This window comes from Hipposideros armiger, unplaced genomic scaffold (assembly GCF_001890085.2).
Source record: "Hipposideros armiger isolate ML-2016 unplaced genomic scaffold, ASM189008v1 scaffold_260, whole genome shotgun sequence".
Taxonomy (NCBI): domain Eukaryota; kingdom Metazoa; phylum Chordata; class Mammalia; order Chiroptera; family Hipposideridae; genus Hipposideros; species Hipposideros armiger.
In genome coordinates this window covers 928,809-954,755 of record NW_017731610.1, presented here as the reverse complement: position 1 = coordinate 954,755, position 25,947 = coordinate 928,809, and positions in this window count along the sequence as shown.

The window sequence follows — 25,947 nt, the reverse complement described above, 5'->3', positions numbered from 1 at the left end:
CTGGAGAGAAACGCAGAGAAGGGATGAATGTTTACACAGTGATACAATAAAGCGATACAGTCATGTCACTGGCAAGGTAATTTCTTAAACAAAAAGATCAGCTGTGTATTTAGTGTACGTTCCATAAATGTCTATTGAGCACCATTGGGTAGCAGGCACTGCTAGGTGTTAGCAATAAAGATTATTCAGACGTAGATCCTGCCTTCAAGGATTTCACAAACTAGCAGAGGAGACATATGTATAAAAATAAACATATGCTAGGAATCTATGGGTGGCATGGGCAGTTTTAACAATTCTTTATTTCCATCAGTTTATACTAACTCATGTTAGCTTCCAGACAACTTCTGAATCAAACCTCTTTTGCCAAGATACATTGTAGTGGTAATGAATAATATTTTATTAATACCTTAGAAGACTGGTTTTCCATATTCAGAGCTACAGGAAGTTGTCTTCTAAGGACTTGGGAACAAGAAAAAGAAGATTACCCTCTGAAGGCTAAACAACAAAGTCAGCAGCACATGGTGGAGGAAATTAGCCCTAAAAAATCAGCTTAAAGTAACAGAGTGGAAGTGAGTCAAGAGGTTATTCCAATTTAGAGGCTGCTAGCAAAGTCCAGGCTACGTGAGCATGATAAGGATGAGTCGTCGACAAAGGTATTAATAAAATGAAGAAAGGGAGAAAGTGCCAGTTGAAGTTAATGAGACGAGTACATCCGAGAGAAGGAGGCACTAAAGACATGCTCAATATGCTCCAGTACTGCCTGAAGGAGAGGGCAGGGCGTCTTGGTCAGCAGAAGTTGAGTAGGCTATTAATGTCACAGTTATCCCTATTTTGTAAGCATGTAAGCTATCTTAGAGGAGAACTTTCCTCAAGATGATTACATTCCTATAGTTTGACTTTCTACACATCTAAGTAAACTTCTAATGTAGACTCAGATTCTTAATGACAGTGATGGCAGAGAGGGCATCCAACCATCATGGAGATGTCAAATAATCTCATTCCCAGGATACTGGGATACATTTTTTTCTTATTACAATGTTACATCTACACGTACTCCTTAAATTCTAAGTAAGATGATATCAATCCCCCATTCCATATCTTGTGGAAAAGTTTAATACTTTTCCTAATGTTTTTGAGAGTTCTCTGTGTTGGGTGAAAGGGGTCATGCTTACATTCTCAGGGTCACCTTTGGTTCTACTTTGCTACCTTGGCTCATTTTGTGTCTTGTCGTGGTTCCTTTATCTTTCCTGTGCCGTTGATCCAGGAAACTCAACCTCTTTCCTTCATAACCACAAAAAATATATAATATCCACAAGGCCAGAATAGGCATAGAAACTTCCTCTTTGAGATAATGGGAAAGTTTCGAGATAGTGACACTTTAGGTCAGTGCAAATAACTTGAAGTTGAACATAGCATATCTTTGTCTTCTTCCACCATCCTAGTCATTACTCTACTTGTCATCACACTCTCTGATCCTCTCCTCGACTGATTCCTTCTCAGGTTTACCTCCCCACCTACCTGGATGCACACACACACACACACACACACACACACGCACGCACGCACACACACACACACACATGCACGCACGCACACACACACACATGCACACACACACACGCGCTCACACACACACACACACACACGCAACTTACTTTTCCATTTTCTTTTGAAAAGACCCCAGCTTTCCATAGTTCCTACCCACAATTCAATTGAAGTTTTGAAATAACTGCCAATGAGGACCTATATACATATTTATATAAGTTGCTGTGTTCCTTCCCAACTCAGTTTCGAGATTGGGTTGAAGTTCAGATTTCCAGCTATAATAGCATTCTGTGACCTAGCACCATATTCTGTGCATTTTGGTTAGTTTCTCTGAAATCGATCGCCTCTGGGACTGTCATGACTAGGTCACTGGGCTTTCAGAGCAGGGATCTAGACCAAGGCATTGAGGTGCTCCTCAACTTTAGCTGGACTATCTGCCGCCACAACACAGGCATTCTCTCTGTCTGTTATAGTTCCTTATATTTATGTCTTTCATCATTTCTAAGGCTCTTGTTTCCAAGGTGAGTAGCATAGATAATGTCTTTTAATGATTACAGCTCCTCCAGGCATTAAAAATTATTACTATTCTCATTTTACAGCTAAAGTAACTGAGGTTTCGTGGAGTTCAAGGTATTTGCTCAGAGTTTCACAGCATGTAACAGAGCTGGGATTTATCTGCAGGTCCACCTCCATCTTTGTGCTTTCTGCAGCACCAGCAAAGCTTATATTTTACTAAGACTCCATTTACATGTCTAGCTGGTACAAATGTTCCTTAAACTAAAGTACAAAACTCCTTTCACAAAATCCTTTCCACAGCTCTGATAAGATATCACTCTAACGTGGGATCTTTAAAATTGTTATTCTTCAGGAGTACGAAGAGCCAGCCTTTGTCAAGGACTGACAAAAAACTGACAAAACAGCCTTATCTCATCCATTTCACTTCCAGGTCACGTAATGCAAATATACTGAGCCCAGTTGTCCCATTTTCCCCAAACGGGCATGAGGTCAGATACGTGTGGCAATTTGGAGTGTACGTGTCATAAACTAGAACATAATAGTTATGTGCACACGTACACATCTCAGCCTCAAGGGAGCCACTGCAGCTGAACTCACGCTTTCAAGAGCAGTTGGAGAAAACCGAACTCAAGCTAGAAATGAGGGTGCACAGAAGGTCCTCTGGCTGCCGTTCAGTATGCTTCAAGTTGCGATATTCAGTCCTATCCGTGGCTCTGGGTCCAAATGCAAATTGCCTTGAGAAGTACCCAGGCTGCATTTGGAGCATAGGAATAATTGCACATATTAATATTTAGGGCCGTGGTCAGTGTACACTGCACCTTCAGCGGGTCAGGCCTCTCTAAGTCATTTTGGCGCTGAGTCTGAGGTCAGTACATTTTTGAAGACTTCAGTTAGAAATGTGGGGGAAGGCTTACCCATTGTAGGGAAGGGAGGAAATGCATTCCTGTCTCCATTGCATAGAAGGTAGAGAGATGCTATAAATAAAGATCCATTTGGCATGGGGCTCAGTGAAGCCTTCACTCACTGTACGCACCTCCCCTCTCTAAATCGCGATGTTGCCTTTCGAAGGCCTTAGAGAAGCCTGAGTTATTATTGCACAGAACGGACAGAGGAAAGGGGAACATGGGGAGTAAAATACATAGGTGGCAAGGTCAAAAACACGTGAGGATGGGAGGGGATGCCTCCTTTGAGGAGCCGTGAAGCATTCAGTATGGAAAGGAGTGTATCAGTGAGAGAACAGTGAGGGAGAGGGAGAGGGATAGATTAGAGAGGTGGACAAGGATCAGACCATGGAGGCCTGAAGGCTATGCCAAAGAACGTGGCCCTTATCCTGGAGATCACATCTAGTGGTGAACTAGGCAGAGTTCCTTTTCATGGAATTTTCCTTCTAACCAGAAAGGTGGACTAAACACAGAATCAGCAATGATAAGGTAGGGACACACAAACAAAATAGGTCGAGGTGGGACAGAACATGGCTGTTAAAGCCAGACAGGCCTCATTCAGATCCCAGGTCTGTGGCTTGTCACTCGGGTGAGCCTGGACCAAGCATTGGTTTCTTCTGATAACAACAACAATTACAATTCCAGGGCTGCTTGTGAGACACAGACAGCAGATCCCCAAGTTCTTGTTTATCACGTGGCATATTGTTGTTGCCTACAGTGGCATCTTTTGAAGGATCTGGATGGTAATGCCCAGGATAAGAACAACGGGTGGGCAGCCTAGGCCATTGCTTTGAAGGGACAAAAACAACTAAAAATACTAGTGAATATATATTGAACACTTGGTACATGCAGAGACTATTCTAGAAGCACTTTACATGAATCAACAGTCCTATGAACTATATGTTACTGTCATCCCCCTTTTCAGGTGAGAAAACTGCAGCACAGAGAGGTTAGGTGACTTGGCCAGACTTATGCACCAAAAAAATGGCAGAGCCAGGATTCTAGGCTATCTGCCATTGGACTTACAGTCTGAATCATAGCCTTATGCTGCTTTACATTTGGGCAGTACGTTATAGCTGATCAGCTTCTAGCAAAGCGTGTGACATGTACAAACGATACTGTTCATGTTTATTTAATATGTGGACCCAGCACCTAAGTTGAACCTGAACTCTTGGGTAAGCACACATCACTTTATTTTATGGTTGGATACACTGAGGCCCCACTGGGCTAAATGAAATCCAGGGGCCACCAAGCCAGTAAGAAGTAGAGCCAGGTCAGGAAACTAGGTCTTGTGAATGCCAATCTAGAATTCCATTCCTCTTGCTTAGGATTGGAGGGCAGCTGAGAACTTGTTCTCAATCAAAGGGGTAAGCGTCTTTGGTCCTTGGCCTATTATGGCTTCTAATTCCCATCATCCAAAACATTCATTTTGGACACTTGAGATTTCTAAGGTACTGTCTTCAATTATAATCACAAAAAAAGTGATAAGACAGCTTTCATTTTTCATAATGCTACTATTATTTATTGCATTTGAGTGACACTATATAATTCACAAGACTGTTTTTGCAAACATTCTCATGTGATCCTTATCATTGTCTGCATTGAACCTAGACTTTTACGCTGGGTTGATTCTTCCAGAAATACACACCTATACACTAACATCCAGTATAAATAAATACCCAATGCTACTAACTAGCTGTCGTTCCAGGCAGCTAATCAGGTAGGTCCATCCTTCTCCTTGCCATCATATTCTGCATCATATTATCTTTGGTTTGATTTCACCTCCTTGGTGTTACTTTTATCTCCACCTCCACTCATCCAAAAATGCCTCTTTTCCTGACTCTGCACTTGGCATCGAGAACTCCACTCTCCTGCCTTGGTTCTTGTTTAATTCATACTTGGTGTCTTGGGAGCTCACTTTTCATAAGAATAAAGCCCCTGAGCCAGACATTATCTGCCCAAAGCTGATAATCAGTGACCAGTCAGATGCTTCAGCCTTGCTCAAGGACCAGCCTGTGAAGTAAAGGTTTATGTATTTCTCAGATGAAGAAACAGGCTCAGGGAGTCCATGTAACTTGCTTGAGGTTGTAGCAGAGACTGCTGATTGTCCTACAAAATCCATTTATTATTATTTTTTATTAATATAACTTGTGATTTTTAGTTGGAAATGTGGTATAAAATAAGACTACATTTCCCAGTCTCCCTTGTGGTGAGTTGTGATCACATGATGAAATTCTAACCAATGGGATGTAAGTGGAAGGTGGATATGGCAGCCTGGAAGAGAGCTGTTCTGCCACCCATGCTCCCTTTCTTTTTCATCCTCTCTCCCTTTCTGGTGGCTGGAATGTGGACAGGATGGATAAAGTCCAAGCAGCTATCTTAAGATATGAGAAAGCCAAACAAGTTAAGGATGTTGGAGTAATAAAGTATACGGTGTCACCTACTAGCCTTGGATGGCTTACCTCTGGATTGTTATATGAGGGATAAATAGACCTTTATCTTTTCTGAGCCACTGTTATTTTCAATTTTTGTCTCTCAGAGTTGACGTGAATCTGACTGATGAAAGATCACACAGCTAGTTACTAGTACAGCTGAACTTTTAAGCTCAATTCTTCCAACTCCAAATTCAGTCATTTTTATTTTATAACTAGAACCTTCATCTACCTCACTTTCAGGGCTCCTGTGAAGATGAGATGAGGAAACGAGTGAGAGAACATTTCGTAAACTGTTAAGGCCTCATTTACATGGGAGCAGAAGCCGTGTTTTGCGTTTGTGGACAGCCATGGAAAAATACTTAATGTCTTAGTTTGCTTGTTGGTTCAACAGGTACGGTGAAGAAAAAAAAAAAAAGCAAAAAGCCATGTTGTGTTAGAGACCTGGATTCCAAATGGAGCAGGAACTCCTTTGGCTAATTCTTGGGCCAAAAGATGCTTTTCAAGTGGGGAAGGGTGATCCAGGACCTCTCTGACTAAAGGAGGTTTGATGCTGCCCAAACTTCAGGGTAAATACACCTACAGCCTCAGTAAATAGGAAGAATTGGGGATCTGAATTTCCCTAGTTGGGATATTCTCTGTGTCCAGCATCTCTTCTTGAAGGAAATTGTATTAGTAAGAAGTCAAATTCCTAGTGTTGGAATTTGATTTACTTCAGGAGCAAGTAGCTAGGTTTTCAGAGGCTTCTTCACTCTATGAAGAGTATTGGGGTCAATCTTTGCTGGCCAGAGGTCTCTAACCAGAGATAAGTTTTCACACAGGCTCTTCATATTTTCTGCCTTTAGCCAGGCTCAAGTACCAAGAAGTGTCTCCTGGATATTTTTGCAAGTTTGCTCTTTTTCCTTTTACATCAAGCAAAGGGCAGCAGAAGCCAATGCTTAGAAGGTATGCATATGCCCTGACCATTTTGTTCAGGCTTCTTGGAAAGGTATTAGGTTGCATCCCAAAGCAAACATTGTTTTGGAATATTCTGGAGCTGATTTCAGCCCTTGGAGCATAATTTAAGATTGATGATCCCTCTGATAAATCCAGTGCCCATCTGGCACCTTACATAATCTTTACAACATTGTTGATTATATTCCCCATTGTAACTAATAAAAAATATATTAGGTAATTGAAATCAGCAATATATAAAGATGATAATAAATCTTGACCAAATGGGGCTTCTCTGGGAAGTGAAAGGCTGGTTTAATAATTGAAATGTAGTGTGTAATTAGTCACATTAACTACGGTGACTAAGAAAGTAAGCCAATAAAGCTTTCTCAGTAGATATTTAAAAAAAACATTTCATAAAATTAAATACTTCTATATGATTTAAAATAAAAAATCTCAGCAAATTAGTCATGAAATGGAATTTCCTAAAACTGATAAAGGGAATCTGTTTTTAAAAAGAAATAAATAAAAGCCTCTGGCTAAAAACTAGACAAAAAAAAGATTGATTATACCCTCTTGTGAAAAGATAGGACAAAATGTAATCTTTGCTTAAGAGGCAGATCAAGGAATACAGTGATTGTTAGGAGTAGGGTAAGAAAATGGTAATTATAATAATATCTAACACTCACTGAGCATATTTATACACCTGGCACTGTGCTAGCTAGTCCTTGACACATGTTGTATTACTTAATCCTCCTAACAATCCTATGTGCCAGCGTGATGAAAAATATCTAACAGTAAGTAGAACACAACATCAGTAGGTGAGAACAGATGTCCCTTTACTGCTGGTTCTGGGTCCTGGAAGCTCCTGGCCTCCCTAGGGATTAACCCTTTAGTTTCTGGATTATGGGGGAGGCATAGGGGAGCAACGATCATATCCCTTCCTCTTCACTCCCCTTCCCATCCCTCTCCTCTTCTTCCTTCTCTTCTCTTCCTCCCCTCCCCTCTCCTTCTAATGCAGCATTCTGGAGTGATTCTCCTGCAGATGTACTATATGAACAGGGCCCTAGAGTTATGATTTTGAAAGAAAGAATGTGAAACTGAATTAAAAGCAAGTCGGATTCAAAGAGCAAGGAAAGGAGTAAAGAAAGATTATCAGTGATTGCTTAGATGAGCAGTTCTCAAACTTTTTTATCTCAGAAGCATCTGAAAAGATGCTTCAAGGGCTTTTTCATTTTACTTTAGACTTACTTCTCATTGTGTTCTTATGTAGGTACAAGAAACATTTTCAAATGACATTTGTACAATAATGAATTATGGAAGTTATAGCAGGTACACCCAAAGAAAGCTAATAATAGCACAGTAGAAATACTAAGAACAAACCTGATCTCTTTTAGTATTAAAAATATTGAGGACCCCAAAGAGATATTAATTTTTAAATTTTATTATGTGTGTGTATATATATAATCTGAAAAATTATATATTTATTAGTTTATCTAAAAATAATAAATTATGAAATGCTGACATTTGTGCTTTTGTAAAAAAAACAAAATCTATTTAGTGAGAATAGTGCATTTTACATTTTTGCAAACTTTTTAAATGTTTGGTTTAATAGAAGACAGCTCCTTTCCTACCTACTTCTACGTTCAGTCATTGTTATTTTGGCTAAAATATATGTGGAAAATCCAGGTTCACACAGGTATATAGGTGGAAAAAAAAGCATTGTAATCAGATTCTCAAATAATCATGGATGTTCTTTACTACTTCAATAAGACTTGCCTAGTGGGAATTTCTAAAAGATCAGTTACAATGTGTCATCTGAAACCATATTAATAAACTTTTAGTTTTCTATTACACTTAGCCATTGGTCTGTCTTGACCTTTGAATGCACCTTTTCGACACGTATGATTTTGTAACATTGTGTAATGGTTATTTGAAACATTAGGTCATTGCATTATTCAGTTATTCTCAATTAATTTAAGATTTTCATTGTTTAATATCACCACCAGTGTCACCAGAAAAGTCTAAGCGTTAGGAAGCTGTCAATTTCAAAGTGGAGGATACAAGGTCTCAAAATTTCTGATTTTCACTTAAGGTTGGATTTTATCATTGGAAACAAATACTGCCGATTTTTTTTTCCATTGACTGGGCTGCCTCATTTCATTCACTTTCAAGAAAATGCTTGTCAAAAAACCAAGTTTGAATAAACATAGTTTGTCAGCCATTCTTTCAAATAAAAATGGTATTTCATGTAGAAAACACAAAGCAAAACAAGAGTTCAGCTTGCAATTCAAGCAAATGTGCCATGTTTGTCCTGGAGACAGCCCTCAACTTAGCTGTGCAGGAGAACTGCCTTCTGCACACCTCACTTCACCACACAAAATATGAAAACATGGCCTGTGATCAAGAGTTGAGATTTAATAAAATCAATAACTTTCAGTGCTTTATCAAGGTCATTCTTAAGTGAGGCTGGCTGTTTTTTCCTCCACTTTAAAAACTTACCTGCAAGTGTAAAATGGGTGAAAAATAGCTCAAGTTCAATTCTGCAGTTGAAATGTGAACTCAGTCTTCACATCTGCAATGATGCCTTCAATTTGACAAGTGATTGTCATGGGAAAGTGGCAGAACTGAAACGTCTTTTACTTACTTCTCATTAGGCAGCATTCAGCAATGTCAACTCTGCATGGTTGTTAAGCTCTTGGCTATTGAGTGGGCTTCTTTAGCCAATGTGGCACCATACTTAACCCTATAGGATGCTTCAAGGGCTTTCTCATTTTATATCACACTTACTTCTCATTGTGTTTTTATGTAGGTACAAGAAAAAGTTTCAAACAAATAACATTTGTACAATAATGGATTATGGAAGTTATAGCATGTGTACCCAAAGAAAGCTAATAATAGCACAGCAGAAATATTAAGAATAAACCTGAGTTAACCTCTGAAAATGCATATGTTTTTCTTTCTATAAAACTACATTAGAAAATCCTAGAAAACGACAACACACAAACACATTTTCATTAGCCATCACTTTTGACATCAACACATATCATGAAGAACCTGAAAAAGTCCATTTGTACTGTCATGAAAAAATAAGAGTAAAAAGGCAAATAACTCAATATTAATATGAAAATTGCTTTTACCTTATAGGTTCCTTTAAAGGGTCTTACAGGCTGTGGGACCACACTTTGAGAACTGCTGGTTATGAGCGTTGAAGGATGAGGTATTTTTATAGACTGGAAGAAGCATGATATATGACTAGATTAGTGTAGTAAGTTGAATTATATCCCAAACAAAAGATATATTGAAGTCCTAACCCCTAGTATCACAGAATGTAACCTTATTTGAAAATAGGGTCATGGTGGTAGTAATTAGTTATGAAGAGATCATATTGGAGTAGGGTGGGCCTTTCGTCCAATATGATTGGTGTTCTCACAAGAAGAGGACAGAGCCACACAGGGTGAAGATGGCCATGTGACACAGAGGCATAGGTTGGACTGCTTTAACTGCAAGCCAGTGGATGCCATGGGTCGCTCACCATCACAGAAGCTAGGCGACAGCCATGGACCAGATTCTGTGGTTTTAAGCCACCCGGCGTGCCGTACTTGGTTACAACAGTAAGAAACTAATACAACCAGCTTGTTCTAAAGAGCCGTAGATGAGAAGGACATACATCTCTATGGTAAATCCAGGAGAAAGGTGGTTCTTCTATAATTCAAAAACTCCCTGCTGAAACAACCCAAAACCTCTCCTGACCCATTCCATGTAGAGATCTAGGCATTTATTCTCCTCAATCAGGGAGCTTTTCTTCAGAATCTGCACTGTCAGGTGTTAGGATTGCCAGGGCCCTAGTAAATGGTTTCACCCGGTGCAGTGCTGGGGCTGTCTAAAAGAAGACAAAGCCTCCATTAAATATATATATATGTATATATATATATGTATATATATATATACATATATATATATATATATATATATACACAAAATAAAATAAAATGACAAAGCCTTCTCTCGCTCATGGAAGCCTAAACTAGTGCGTTGATGTACCGATGCTTGCCTGGATGATACGGACGAAGGCATGGGCGCCCGGCATGTTTTGTCTCCCGCCTAGCTTGAAGGTGGAAGTCCTGAACCATGCTTAGGGTAGAAAGAAAACTAACATTAACCTTCATCCTTACACTTGCTTCATCCTGAACTCGGGCGTGTGTGTCTTAGGAGAGCTCTGTTCATATTCTTTAGAAACTCGTCATATCCCGTGACACCCACTTGGATGTTTTTGGGGTTTGGTCTTCTCCCCTCTGTCCAACATTTGTTGATGGTATCAAACTTCCATTGATACTGCCTATCGCTAAAGGGAAACAGAAAGGCAGATTACTCTTAGAAAAGATGGGCTGCAGATGATCCCAAGTCGGCTCTGTTTAGTAGATAAGAAAATTCAGATCACAAAGAAAGACAATTACATTGATCGATCCTGGAGCACAAAGAGAAAGAAACAGTAGCCAGAATTCCTCTGACTTGGCAATCCCCGAAGCTTGAACAGGCAGCCCCCTTCCTCCCAGCCCCACGTCTACTGCAGCGATCGTCAACACCAGACCTCCCAACCGCTTCACCTCTGGAGACCTGGGGCTCCCTTCCCCTTGTTTAGCTAACTCCTGGTCACTCCATGTGGCTACTCTGGGTTTACTCTTTCCGTACAGACACAAGCTGTTTTGCCACAATTAATATTTTGGTCAACAATGTGCAGACTTAAAGCCCTGAGTTATATGACTAGGCAAATAAAACCAGACCACAAAATTTGGTCTTCTCTGGTTGGCTATGATTCACACACATGGGCAAGCCAGCAGTCTTGCTGTTTTCCCCAAACCCTAGGAAAATCAGACGGTGAGGTTATGCTTCTTTGTCCCTTTATACAGATGCAGAGGCAGTCTGTCAAAATGGCGGGGCTCACACATTTAATTTGTTTAATGCAGTGGAACAATTTCAACAGGTAGAGATTAGTCAAGTAGCAAACTGAAAAAACATTCACACCTCACTCAGAGAAGTATGAGGTCCTGGCCATTATCTCAGGAAGTGGGTGGGGGGTCCATGAAATTTACAGATTCCAGGAAATTAAATATAATAGGTCTTTTTTTAATGGAGGGGCTCAAACTAAAAAATAAAAATTGATTTTATGAATAAATATATTTTTCTTAAATGATTTAGAAAGCTCTGTTTATTCATTTACCGACAGTGTTTAGGATATATAGTAGCCAGTGAGTCTGCAGATATATTTATGTTGGACTGTTTGGCTTGGCTTCACCTCTGTAATAATTTATAACAGTTTCAATGTAAACTTACCACTGAGCAGGTCACAAAGGTCCTGGATTTTAACCATCACCATTGCAGATAAACCCACAGTACTGGTCCCCACCACAGACCTCCAGCTCATCCTTATCAAGCCTGGGGAAATTTTTCACCTAGGAAAATTTAAGTGCTAAGGAATTTTAATTTATTTTCTTGTATCTTAGCTTTGTGTTCCTTCTCCAAAGAGGGTTTTACTCATTTTTAAGAAATAAATCTTTAGAGGCAATTACTGAATTAAAAATTACATTGGCTCATACTTTTTTTAATTGGTGAAGACCATCCATGCAGTTGAAAGATACTGGCATAAAAATGAGAAAATCATTCTGATTTGTAGGTATTTTATTAATGTGTATTGACTTCAATCAGCTGGTGAGTGGCATTAGGGTTTGGGTGGCAGTTTTGCTTTCGGATCATCCTAGATTTTCTAGATGTTTCCCAGATATTTTAGATTAGGCTTAGATAAGGTATCTTTCTAGGTCTTATATTGATAGACTCCTAATATCAAAACTTCTTTATTGTTAATGTATTATATTTCTGTTCTGAAATCAATAAAATACTTTTAATGCAATTTCAAAAAGTTAGTTTGACTATGCATATATTATATATATTCATTATTTTAGCTAGTAGAAGAAGTAATTCTCCCCCCCCCTAAAAAATAACTTTAAAAGTGTTTACAATATGCACTTGAGAAAGAATCAACATTCTGGGGGGAGATCCAACTGATGGAGGAAAGACCACTTAGTGCTCTGTCAAATGTGTACAGTCCTGTGTTGTATGAAAAATCCCTGGACAGGCTGTTGCATAATTAGGAACCTCTTGCTCCACTAGTATGTTGACAAAACTGATCATTATACTCTGTGTAGCTGCCATTTATCATCTCGACATTCATTTATCTGTTGATCAAATAAATATTTGCTTAGCACCGACTGGGGGTCATGCTCTTATCTTAGCGGGGTTGTCTTTACGTCGTGATTTTGCAGACTGGGTGTAGTTACAGGGGAAAGAAGTAAAGATCAGAAAGATGACTTAACTTGCTCAATATCCACAGAGCTAGCACAGCAGAGTCAAGAGCTCAACACTTTCTGTCGGTTCCCAGAACAATGTTGGGTGGTTGTGAAGCTAGTTCTGGAGTAAAACAGATCAACCTAAGAATCTTGAGGAGACCTCTCACCAATGGTGTGACCTCGTTGAAGTTGTTTCACCACTTAGGACTTCAGTTTCCTTTTGTTCACATTGTAAGCTTTTTTGTTTTCCCGCCAGCTGGTTGAGATCCAGGAGCGATACTCAGGAAGTGGGGCTGGGTGTTAGAAACCTCTCTCCCTGGACATTAGACTTTGAGCCAAAGGAGGCTCATGGTTACTGACTCATTCTCCAATGGAGAGATAGTCCTTAGGAATCCAAAAGTTAAAAACAAACAAAATTGTATGGCTGTAATACATAAAATAGATTTATAGTGCTTTATAAAAATCAACTAAAAAGAGAAAAATATAAAGACAGTAAAATCCTATACATGGCATTCTTCACCAACTACTGCTAATATTTTATTTAATATCTATCTATATCTATCTATCTATCTATCTATCATCTATCTATCTATCATCTATCTCTCTCTCTATCTATCCAGATGTGTGTGTTTGTACACATAGGATCATACTGCATTTACACAAGTAGGACCTTACTGTGAATTTTTAATAAAAACCTTTGATATAATATTCCCAAGTGCATAATTAAATGGCTGCATAATATTGGATGTGTGGGTACAGCACTATTTGCTTCACTGGTCTCATATTGATAAATATTTAGCTGCAAGAAGCATCCTTGTACATTATGTGATAAGCATAATAGGAATAAATCCTAGACATGAGATTGCTGAATCAAAGTGTATTCCTCTTTTAGCTATCAGATAATACAAGCTGCTCTCTAAAAACTTTCAGGATGTGAATACCCATTTTCTAATCAACAACAAATTTTTCTAATTTTTAAAAAACATTTTCTAGTATAATATGTGAAAATATTTACCTTTTAAAAATTATTCATTTATTACAATGTTTTTCAAAACATGCCTTCCATTTTGTAACAGTTCTAGATTTACAGAAAAAATGCAAAGATAGTAGAGTTCCCATAGACATGTTTTCCCTATTATTATAATAATACATGACATTAATGTGGTATATTTGTTAAAGTTAATGGATCAGTATTGATATATCATTATTAACTAAACAATGCTTTATTCAGATTTCCTTAGTTTTTATCTAATGTCCATTTTTCTTTCCAGATTCCATCCAGAATACCACATTAATTTGGTAGTCATGTAGCCATAGCTTCCTTTTGGCTGTGATGGTTTCTTATGTTTTTTATGACTTTGAGAGTTTTGAGGAGTACTGGTCAGGTGTTTGTAGAATACCTGTTTATTGAGATTTGCCAGATGTTTCTGTCATGATTATATTAGGGTTATGGGGAAGACAAGAGAGGTCAAGTGCCATTTTCATCACATTATATTCAGGGTACCTGCTATCAACATGACTTATAAATGCTGATGTTGACCGTGATCACCTGACTGAAGTCATGTTTGTCAGGTTCCTCCACTATAAAGTTACTGTTTTTATTTCCCTTTCCATACTGTATGCATTGGAAGAAGTCAATATGTGCAGCCTACACTTAAAGAGTGAAGTGGTATCCTTCGCCTCCTTGAGGGACATTATCTACATAAATGATTGGAAATTCTTCTGCATGGGAGATTTGTATATTCTACATCTATTAATTAATTAATTAATTCATTCATTCATATCAGTATGACCTCATGGATATTTCTATTATACTTTGGGTTATAATACAGTACTACTTGATTTATTTTGTTTCTGATTGTTCCAATTTTGGCCATTGGATGCTCTTTCAGTTGGCTTCTGTGTCACTTTGACATACTCTCATCATCATAGCTAGCTTACTTTATTTTCTCTCTCTCTCTCTCTCTCTCTCTCTCTCTCTCTCTCTCTCTCTCTCTCTCTCCCCACCATTCTCCTTCCCTCCCTCCCATCCCTCCTCCTTTCCTTACTTCCTCTTATTTGATCATTTCTTTACTTTCTGGCACTGCAAGGTGCTCGAGGCTCATCTTGTGTATTTCCTGACCAGAATGAACATATTTTTTTATTATTTTTTTTTAATTAAAAAAAATTTTTTTTTATCTCAGCCATCCTGTCACCTGTTGGCAGCTCAGTGGTAACTCAGCTTGGGCCAGGAATCAAACTGCTGACCCTGTTGTTTAAAGCTCTCACTCTTGAGCAAACTCTTAACCAACTGAGACAGTCAGCTGGCCCATGAATGAACGTATTTTAATATGTGACTCTGGTCTTATTGTATAGTCTTTTGAGAATTTCCCATTTGTGTGTGTTTTCTTTTTTAACTAAGGCATTGTTTATTAATTCATGAAAAAGATTAGCACCTTTAAGGCAGTTAAGTGGTACTGAGAAAGATGCAATTTACTTGTTAAACTCCCACACTGAGATCGTGATATAACAGTGTGTGGCAGAGAGAGGGACAAAGACAGAGACAAGGAGATCATTTCTACCCTAAACTACCAATTATTAGGCCATTTCCTGCTTTTATCATCTAACACAATTCACTATTGGTTTTCTGCATTATGACACCTGACTCCCGTTACAGCACTAGAGAGATGTTTTATTTATTCTCCACTGGTGTAATGGAAACCCTGCATTAACGGCCACCATTTATTAGAACATCTACTCTTTACTAAATACTGTGCTTGCCTCTTTACATATATGATTTGTAAAACTACTAGAAAACCTGAGGATATGTATATAGTTAGCTTTGTTATACAAATAAGAAAACCAGGTCTTTAAGAAGTTGCATTGCCCAGGGTCAAACTCCTAGGAAGTTGCAAATTTGGGATATAAACCAAGGGCTCTGAGTTCAGTAGGCATGGCCTTTTGCTCTTCCATGCGCATCCGTTATCAGAAGATATTTTTCTGTTTTTAGTAGGAAACTTTCTGTTTCAATGTCAGGAAGTCATCAGACAACTGTCAATTCCTTTATCTACCTAATGGAGGGCTTTTCTTTTTAATGATGCATTACCTGATCAGAGGAACAGAATCCCCAAGAGTAATACAGAATATGGGCTTTATTACCACAGTGCCCGTCTTGCTTTGCAGTCTTTGGAGCAGAAACTGTGAGACAATACCTCAATATCTATTTTATCTTTCATTTATAGCAAGTGAACCTTGATTTTGTTCAGAGAAATAATGTTTCCAGCTACAAAAAAAAAAATACCAGCCTCCTTTGCAGTTGGCTGGGATTGTCAATCAATGGTGATGAAAATGAGTAAATGAGTCCTGGTCAATGAAATGTAACTAAAAATTCCTATATGAAATTCCAAGGAGGGCTCTTTAAAGAGGGCAGACTTTGCCTTTCTTATCCCTGCCTGGAACACTGATGCAATGTTGGAGGGGAAGCAGCTATTTTCAGCCCTTTTGCAACCAAACGCATAAGGACAAAAGCCACACTCAAGGGTGGTTAAGCAGAAAGGCACCAAATCACCCAATCAGTTACGGGAGGCCTATTTTGTTTTCTCTTTTTTCTTTTGTCCAAAAATGGAAAATCTGTGTTTAGCTAAGTCATTGTGGTGTTTTGTTTTTGTTTGTTACTTTATCCTGTATCTATTTATCCTGTGTCTCACTGACACACCATTATAAATAAAAAACAAACAAACAAACAAACAAAATGAATATGGCATGACTGCGTAGAGAAGATTTGAACTTAGATGGGCCATGGAATGCTTCTTCACAGGGAAGTGGGAAGGCCTAGGCCCAGAGACAGAATTGCAGAGGATTTTCTCTAGTTCAGCTTGATTAAAGAAGGAAGTAGTGGAGATAAGGTTGGAATGCTGCAACAGGGAAAACTATTCAGAACTTTTAAACATTTTTTGGAATGAGAAAATCAGGCATTTTAGGTTTGCATAGATTACCTTTGATAATGGGGTGTTCATTTGATTGGGCAGGTTTGCCACTGTCCAATATGGAGGCCCTCATTGGGATGACATTGGCACCAACCCATTTTACTTAGGGCCGACCTCTGTCTTGTCTAGTCCCTATTTAGTTATGTTTAGTTCACTTCCTACTTCACTCACTTGTGGACATGGTGGCAGAGCTGTTTTCCTCAAAAAGTGACATAAGCCTTAAAACTTGTGAATTAGTTAGTTAAGCCTAGTCTCTTAAGAAAATGGGGTCCTTAGGTGTGGTAAGTACCCTGAAAGCCCCATAGGATCCTCCTGTGACTGGTCACATACAAGTGTGCTTTAAGGCTGAGAGTGGAGAGGCAATAGAGAGGGAGAGAGTGCTGTCAAAAGATGGGGGATGTCCAGAGGAGGCAGGAAGTGCCAAGACCAAGATCGCAGACGAGTAGGGTGGCTGGAGCACACACACTTCTAGAGGAGAGTGCAGATGGCTTGGAAGCCACCTCCAAGGTGGCCCCAATGATCTCCGCTTCCTGAAATTTGCACCCCAGTGTCGTCCCCATCTGCATTACACCAGGGGTGATCTTTGTGGTCAGTAGCATATTGAAGAAATGATGGTATGTTGCTTCAGTGATTATTTATAAAAGACTATGACTTCTGTCCCAGGTGTGTCCCCTTTCTCTCTCTCTGATCACATTTTGGAGAAAGCCAACTGCTACGTCCTGAGAACACTCAGGAAACCTGTAGAGAGGCCTATGCGATGAAAAACTGGTCTCCAACTTGGACGTAGCTTCCCCCAGACCTCACCCAATGGAAGTCCCCTTTGACAGTGTGCCTGCAACACTGTGGCAAACCCTGACCCAGCTAAGACAGTCACGAATCCCGGACCCTCTGAAACTCTGTGGGATAATATGTGCTTTTTTGAGCTGCTAAGTTGTGGGGTAATTTGTTGCATGGCAATAATTAACTAATACAGGTGGGTGTGGACAAAATAAATCTAGAGATGAAAATAATGTTGATGACCTAAGGCCTATGGGCCCCAAATTTGCTGTGAGTAAGTGGTTAGGAGGAGTGTTTCAGTTGAGTTAGAGCAACGGAAAGAGCAGGAAGAACTGCAAAAGATCCCTGAGGGTCTAGCTGAAGTTGGACCATACATCTGAGGTATCCAGCCACCTGGATGGTGGGTTTTTGCTCTGCAGGTGTGGTAGAAGGCAGGTACAAGGGAATTGAGGATACTTGTGAGCAAGGAGACTTCAGATTATTCACCATGGATGCCTTGCTTAACTTTTGCTAAAGATTTCTCTGCAGCTGAACATGTGCTTGTCTTGTGCACATCTGTTTCACTGTGACACAAGGATCTGAGCACATCTGGATACTTGTCCCACCCTAAGGATACCATCTCACTTCTTGGTCTGATGCCTACCATCCTAAGCTTATTGCTGTTTCCTGAACTCCCATCCTAACAGCTCTCAACAGCCCTGTGAGGTCTTCCAGTCACGGACTGTTTTCCTAAAGCCCAGGAAGGTTAAGTGATTCATACAGAGTCCCACAGCTAGCTAACCAGTGGCAGAGCCAGGCCCCGACTTGGAACTCCTGGGTCTCTGTCGTATGCCAATGGGCTTTTTATTATTTATTTTATTTATTTTTCTTTTATTTTTTAAGGTTTTCCTCATTATGACTATGGCAGACCAGACTCAACAGGTACATTGGGAGCAGGCCACTGAAGGATGAGCAAATTGAGGTGCATTTAGGCTTTGTGCATCCTAACATCTTAAAATGTTTTTCTAACATTTTGGGTTTGGCATAGCAAAGTGTGCCAAAGTTCCTTTCCTTTCATTTTTAAACCCACATGTATTTTCAGGGAAATTAAGCTCATATGTTTCTGATTCATTTACTGTATAACTCATCAAAATATTGTTTTATAACAGTTCTTGGCAGTCCATGAAACCTTTTTAAAATATGGACTTTTCCCCTCTTGCTACCAAGGAAGCCATGCTTTACCAAGAGTACAGCACCAATTAACTCCAAAGGGTTTTTTGCATAAGTTCACATGAACACTAAAGACTTTCCTGGGTTCTCTGTGATCAACAAGAATGCAAGTCGACAAGTTCCCATCAAACATGCACTATGCATTGGATGTGTTGGATATAGACTTATGAGTATAAAGATAAATGAGAAGTGGTTCCCAGGTTTCCAATAGGTGCCATGATGGCGATAGATAATGTGACAGGCAAAACATTTGTTGAGCACTTTGAATGCATCTGCTACTGGTGAAGCCTTTTATAAACATCATCTCATGTAATCTTCTCAGCCATTGTATGTGTTGCTGTCCTTATTTTATATATAAAAACTGAAGCTTAGAGAGTTTACTAAGTTAGGTCATATAGCTGATTGGCAGTAGATCCAGGAGACAACCTCAGACGCCTTGATTGCAGAGCCCAGGCTTATAAGCTATTACATAGACTTGGAAATTAGGATACAGTGAGGCTAAGCTAATGTCCAGCTTGTTGGAGATAGATTTGGAATCTTATTGATGACATATAATTTATTTTTGTTTAAACTTTAATTCCAACCACAAAGCTATTTCCTCTGGCTTCTTTGCTTGCATTTTGGACATTCTTTGTCAAAGATCATGATCATGCAGAGAAAAGTCTTGCTAATGGCTTTTGAGTAGCTCACCTGCGGTGTCAACTCCATGACCACTTGAGTGGATGTTCCTTCTCATATAATGGGGCCTTCTTAGAAGAACTGTCATGTCCACACTGTACGTGACATGCTCCACACTGTGCTTTCTTTAATTTTTGTATGAGAATACAGTTATTTATATTGATCATATAATAAGAAGAGCTACCATGTTTTAAATGTTTTTTATGCCAAACATTGCTAAGTGCTTTCCTTAAATTACCTGATTTTATCCTCACAAAATCCTCATGAGGTTTGCATTATCAGCTCTTCATTTTTCAGATGAGGAAACTGAGGCATGGTGCAGTTCAATACTAACTGCTAACATATAACTGTCTCTCACATTCAGTGGTATAAAATTTTAAAAATTAATTAATGGTAAGGGATAATCAGAAAGAATGCAGCTTCAGAATATTCAGGTTTTGTAGAATGATGAGATATCTGGGATGAAAACGACCTACCTTATAGAGCCAATGTTTCTCAATTGCAGGACTGGCAGTATAAAAGTAGTAAAATAATCATATATATATATATATATACATATATATATACACATATATACATGGGACATTTGTATATATGTATATGTACATGTGTGTATAATTATGAAGCATAATAATTAAATGAATACCAGTTAACCACCATCCAACTCAAGAGCTTGTGCATTAGCAGCGCTCTTACATTTACCTATGCTACTCTATCCCAGGTGATTACTGTGTTTATCCTTCCTTTTCTCTCTTTTTAAATAATTTTATTATATATTATATGTAATATATATACTGTAAACAATATGCTGTTCGTTTGTACATTATATATATTCTATACATCCCTCTGTTACTTTTAAATTTGGGGCTATATTTCCAATATTAATGCATGTTTTGTGTGGTGAGTTGTGTTTCAGTCATTTTGTCTACCATATAATATTCCAGTTAGAGAAAAAATATATAATTTATCATCCATACTGTTGTTAGTAGTCACTTGGGAGTATTCATTTTCCTTCCCTTCCCTTCCCCCGTTCCTTTCCCCTTTCTTTCTCTATTTCTCTCCCTTTCTTTCTCTCTCTCTCTTTCTGTTATTGCTAACTTTTTTTATGTGACAATTTTTGGATAAGCATTTGTTGCTGAAGTTCACGAGTTTCTCTAATTATTAGGAGTTAGAAGTGCTGCGTATGTAAATGTCCACAAATGTAAGATAATGCTAAATTGTTTTCAACTTCAATTTACATTCCCAGCAGAAGTGTATAAGGGTTTTTAAAAATTCTATGCTGTGTCAACTACTTTTTATTTATTGTCAGTTTCGTTGGTGTATTGTGTTAATTTTTACTTTTTCCTGATTCTATTGAAGTCGAACATCTTTTCAATCTTATTGGCCTTTTGTGCTTTAGTCAGGGTCTAAAGAAGAATACAAAACCAGCTTCAAGATTTTAAACAGAAGTTTATTGCAGGGCTCTGTTTACATAGGTGATGGAGTTGCTAAGAGTTGAACAGGGGTTACTCAGAGACTAATAGCATTGCAAAGCGCTATCACCCCTGTGCAGAGAGAAGTCATGCTGCAAGTCTCAGTGACCTGGGACCACGTTAGTCCCCTTGATAATCTCTGGCTTAATGTGGAGTCTCAGATTCAGCTTTCCCACTTATCCTGAAGATAGGAAAAAAGCAGGGGATAGTGAGAAAATGGTGAGATCAGTAGATTGGGGGTCTCATGAGGGCGAACAATGGATAGGAGGGTCACTAGTGCAAGTGAGCCCCAGAATGGAGATGAGGATCAAATAATTCCATATTTAAATTTTAGATTTTGGTGGTGACAGTGTAGCAGCTATAGTCAAGAGGAAAGACAAGTCACTGGAGGTTAGACAAATGAGAAATGGAGGTGCCAACAAGGCTACTCCATTACACAATTTAGGGACCACATTCACATAGTCATCTGTGACACTGGCTAGGCTAAGGTTTGAGTGATTAATCCACATAGATCCCCCTCTCACACTCACACTACTATATAAGAGTAGGAGCCTTCTCCTGTCTTGACTCTGAATCCCTAGCAATACGGGTGGCAATAGGTTCTCAGTGAATATTTGTTGGTTGAATGAGTGCTAGTATCACTGAAAATTAAAACAAGAGTAAAGCTGTGGAGGAAAACTGAATTAACAGCTAAGGTCTTGAATTACTGGGAAGAGGTGACTTGGAAGTCAATAGATGACAGCAACAAGTTGGTAAGGATGGAGATAAAACAGGATGGCATCACCCTTTTAAGCTATAAGGGTTCCTTTGCTTTTGGTGTGTTGGGGGGCTAGGTAGATAATGGCCTGGAGGCTGTAATGAGAACCAGCCCTGCTTCTGAGCCTCTTGAGGTGTGAGATACAAGGTCATTCACTTGAACAGTAAACTTGGAAAGAGGCAACTAGGTTTCTAGATAAGGTGGTAGAGTAGACCTTCTGTAAAGATGCAAGGGATCAAGGAGATATTCCTAATTACAGATGGGGAGTTCCAAGGCACTGGGTAGCAATGGAAGGAGGACGTGATGGTCAGAGTCCTGACAGAAAAATGGTGTCCACTTTGGAGACTTCAATGAAAGGGAGCCATTTATCAAGGTATAGACAGGGGTAAAGGAACCAACAAGGGAAGTAAAGGCACCCAGAGACTAGGAATGGTGGGGAGACATTAGTACCCCTCCATCTAAAGGAACAAGGGGAGCTCAGTGAGAGCCAGATCATGGTGAGAGAAATTCCTATGGGAACTGTGAGCCACTGCCAGAACCATATCAGCAAGTCACAGGGGCAGCAGGAGAAAAGACATGCTCTGTCTACTTATCCTCTGATTTTCTGCTTGGCCCTCCCAATGGCTGAACCCAACAGGAAGTCAGAGGGCAGCTGACCGGAAGCTGCCATATATAGGAGTTTCATTCTTGGGCAAAAGTGGGGAAGAGAAGGGCAATGTATTTATGGAGGTGGTGGTGGTGGTGGGTGAGTGTAGGCGAGCCAGTTGAGAGGAAGAAGAAGGAAGACTTTGTCCGAGAAGGGATGCACAGAGAAGCCTGGGAGTCATGATCTGGGTGATAATGAAGTACTAAATTAAGGTTGGGTGATGGGCAGAATGGTTTATGGTTTATAGCTTATAATAAAAAAGCATTCTCCTCCTTGCCTCAGTAAAATCTAGCTCATATTTTGGAGCCTGCATTTTGATTCAGTGTCTCTGTGACATGTTGCCTGGGAGCTCATGATTTTTTTGGGTGCTCACCAGAAATATGTGCTACAGTGGAAGCTTTGGAGGTGGGGCATGGTCATTATCTGTCACTTGTGTACAACAGCAAAAATGAAAAAAGGCGGGCCACGCTGGTTGGAGACAGATGTCCGCAATTGCTCAGTGTAACTGAGGGCTCTGCAGAGACCATAACATACTCTCGCTGGAAATAACTTGAACCCTTTGGTCCAACGAAGCAACCAGCTAAGCCCCATCACTTCTTGAGGGCTTTCCAATGTCAAAGACTTTGCTTTGTTCCCCATCACAATGCCTTTTCCAATTTGTTACCTCCCCCTCTTAAATTAAATCTTCAATATTAAATTACTGTTGAATAGAAAATGAATACACACCAGATCACCACCTATTTCATAAAGCCTTTCCTTTTCAGATTCCCAAACAGAAATGAACCAAGAGTAGGCTTGTTTTTATTAGGATCTTGTCTTGAATCAATTAAGTAGAAAACTAAGTTAGGCAGATTATTTAAGCATCCATCATGATAAGAATGCTCTAGAACATGGAGAAGAATCACGTCCCGCTCTAGGAACAAATGGTCTACATGTACATCCACAAAATGACTCTAGAGTTTATGGTCTTGGCAAGAAGAGAACCATCAAGCCAATTAGGACAATACTAGCATTGGATTAAGAGGAAAACATTTAGTATTATTCACTGATAGGCTTTATTCCAAAGGTATGAACTTGAATGTAGAGTTCTCTCATCTGTAAAATGAGAATAATGTATCTACGATTATTAGGATTATAGCTCTCCTTCTCCTAAGCAGTGGCTCTCTACTGTGGGCAGTACTGCCCCCTTAGGACACATCTGAAAAGGTATAGGGTGTTTTTGTTTGTATCAATGGCAGGGGATGCTCTTGGCATTAATGTCCATGGAGTGTGTTGGGCAACACCCTGTAATGTTGGGCGGTCCTGCCCAGTGAAGAGCTACCCCATCCTAAAAGGCCAATAGCACTCCCACTGTAGGATGACATGTGATATATATGAGCAAGAGGTTTTTTTCACTCCTGGTTCTGCGTTTTCCATCTTGCAGCTGCTTCTCCACATCTCTTGCTCTGCCCCACCGCCCTCAGCTCTCCCATGGGTCACCAGTCACTCTGCTGATGGTTATGGTCCTTATCGATTGGGTGTTGGAAACAGGATGGCTTTTGGGGTTGGGTTTATTGGAGTAAAATCTTCAGTTCTGGTACTCTTTAGTTGTATGCTCTTGAGAAAGTTATTGAGCTACTGAGTTTTAAATTACTCATTCAGAGAGTAGGTTTCATGGCATCTTCATCTTTGTTTTGAATCTTTTTTGGATTACAGCGAAGTATAATAATATGTAAAGTAATTTCTGCCTCACAGATAATGTCTGCACAATGCTTCATATGGGACATGACACATGGAAGCATTTGATAAATGGTGGCTACTATTACCTTTCTGTAGAGTGAACATATTTGATATTTCATACAAAAGTGAGACATTGGACGGTTCATTCTCAGAATATCTAGCAGATCCTAGCAACGATTTGCAAACGTCTGGTAGCAACAGGAGGAAAATAAGTTAAATTTTATAAATTTAAATAATGAAATCATTTGAGAGGTGGCTGAAGGTTAAGAGGCTGAAAGGGGGGGAAATGTTATTCTATCTGAACACATTCACCTAATCATGCTCACTTTAGGGTAATACCAGGTTGTGGTCTCCTGAATAGACGATTTCATGCCCAATTTCCACCACTTGCTCCCAGAGAATGGCCTCCTGTGTAACAACTGTGCTGTCCGACCCTCGCCAAGAGCTCTGAGGATGAAACATTCAGCCTTCATTTTGAATTTCCTAGAGTTGGCAAGCTTGCCAAGCCCAAAATGTTACTGTAGCATATTTTCCTGTGGCATTCAACAAAGTACAACTCGTCTGAAATAATTGACCAGCACTAAAATGTCCAATCTCTGAGTTAGACTTTTGTCATTGCTGAATCAGGAAATCGTTCTCTGCAAATATTTAGAAATACTGTGGAAATTCTGAGGTTCACATCCATGGCAACCCCTCAGGCTTCAAGGCTGTAAAAGACATCATGCCTTCCTTAACAGAATTATTTCATTCCTAAATATTTGTCATAAGTGAGAAGGTGGAGGCTGACACGGAAGAGGCAAGCTCTGCCAGTCCATTTTGAGAAGGCCCTGGTTGACATCTGACCCCCATGGTCCTATAAACAGCAGCCGAAATGCCGTTTCCACTTAAACTGCATCTGCCGGGCAAGTTTTCAATAAAGCAGTGATTCATGGACGGCTTCCCCCTATTGCAAGTGTCAGAGTTCCCCTGGTTTAAGCCAATGGCTGGCAAAGCCTGCCTGGCCTTGGCTGTGAACTTTGCCTTGTTGCCTCCCCGATCCTTGACAGAAATAGACTTCACAACCAACTGTAGTCTGTATTAAAGCTCTATCTTTTTATGAAGGTGATATGAAATGGAATGGAATGAAAATAGATATTGTATGTGTCACTGACAGTAATCTCATCACATACTAGTAAATGTTCTTTGAAAGTCCTTGAAAAGTTGTTTTGCATATATTTACCTGAGTAAGTACACAAAGGTAAATATACATAAATACATATACAAAGAAAAGCCCTTTGGTTTGGAATCAGGGATCTTGGATTTCAAAATCCACTTTTGCTTCCTTACTTGCTGGAAAAATCTGGATAAATGACTTAGGCCAAGGATAACTGCTAGGTTTTTTCACTGTGTCATTGAGGGTACAGGTGGTAGGGACATTTATTAAGTTGGGGAAGGCAGGAGGAGAATGGCAAGAAGACAGATGAGGAGGAACTCAGTTTTGTGAGAAAGGCAATTATTTCTGTTTTGTACTTACTGAGTTTCAGACAGCTGTGGGGTGTGTGAGAAGTTGGATATGGTCATGTGATGCTCAAACAGGAAATGAAGTTTGAGTGCCATCAATGTTTAGGTGAGAGCTGACGCACAGGCACGGATGCATTCACTGAGGGCCAGGTCGTAAAGTGAGAAGAAAAGAAGGTTGAAGCTACAACCCAGAGGCTGATTAATGGGTGATTACATCAGGGAAGAACAGTGAAGGAGGGTGACTAAGAATATACAGCATGTGGGTGGAAAACTGGGAAAGACTTGTGTCAAGAGCGATGTTCCAAGAAGGGGGTAATTATGCTTTTTGGATTCAGCTGAGGAGTTCAGAAGTGTGAGAACTAAAACCTGTTCACAGAATTCATTATTTGGAAGTTCACTGGTGACCACATTGAGCAGTCTCAGTGAGGGCAGACCCCAGGCTGGAGCAGGGTGAGGAATGGAGTTATTTAGCACACAGAAGAGAATTATGGCTGTAGGACTCCTATCTTCACA